The sequence below is a fragment of the Ctenocephalides felis genome, unplaced genomic scaffold, assembly GCF_003426905.1.
Source record: "Ctenocephalides felis isolate EL2017-DRISC unplaced genomic scaffold, ASM342690v1 CF-g0.4_SCAFFOLD_00845, whole genome shotgun sequence".
NCBI lineage: Eukaryota > Metazoa > Arthropoda > Insecta > Siphonaptera > Pulicidae > Ctenocephalides > Ctenocephalides felis.
In genome coordinates this window covers 9,215,241-9,216,114 of record NW_020536999.1, presented here as the reverse complement: position 1 = coordinate 9,216,114, position 874 = coordinate 9,215,241, and positions in this window count along the sequence as shown.

Below are 874 nucleotides of genomic sequence, written 5' to 3'. Positions count from 1 at the left end.
ACATACATCATACATCGATTATAATAATTAATTGAGAAGCATTGTGTTGTGTTCACATCGCTTTTACGGGGAAAATACGATTTTCCCACTCTCTATTTTTCGATGCCGGAGCCGGGGTTTGTATTTTCCATTTTCATCCCACCACCATCACGATAGAGTATAGTACTATACATCGCCCAGGGTAACGTGACCAACACACTCAAACATTGTAAGGGAAACCGGGGTGGAAATGGATAGATGCTGTAATTTTTGGATTTATAGATAATTTTAACTAGTGGTGTATGGCATCGTGCTTTCCAGTAAGGCAAATTACTGGAACTTTCCGTACCAGATTTAAATATTCGAGAAAAAAATCAGTAATCAATAAATATTGATCAATGATTAATAACAATTGTTTTAAACATTTTTAAATAGATAATTATAATTACTGTACATGTATTCTTTCATATAATATATAGTAACGATCTTATCGCTCAAAACACTTAAGAATGTTTACATTAGCAAGAGATGCCGAATGAATCCATCTGAGGATATATTTCTTACGATTGCAATAATGCATATGAAATATATACATTTTTAAACTGAATTGTAAATTTAAAATTTATATTCAAAGTATAGATTTTTGTATATTTTTGAAAATTTTGAAAAAAAAACTGACAATTTTGAATTTTTTTGAACCGTATAAGTGACCTTTATGTGATCTTTGAAACCCAAAAAATAGTAACAAAATTAGTACTCATTTTTAAATCAAATATCTTTTTTGTTTACTTTTTTCTTCGTATCTCCGAAACAGCTAGACCTGCCTTTCCAACAATTTAATCATTTCATTTCGTCAAAATAAGCAAAATATTTTTTGAATTATTCAAATCGGACG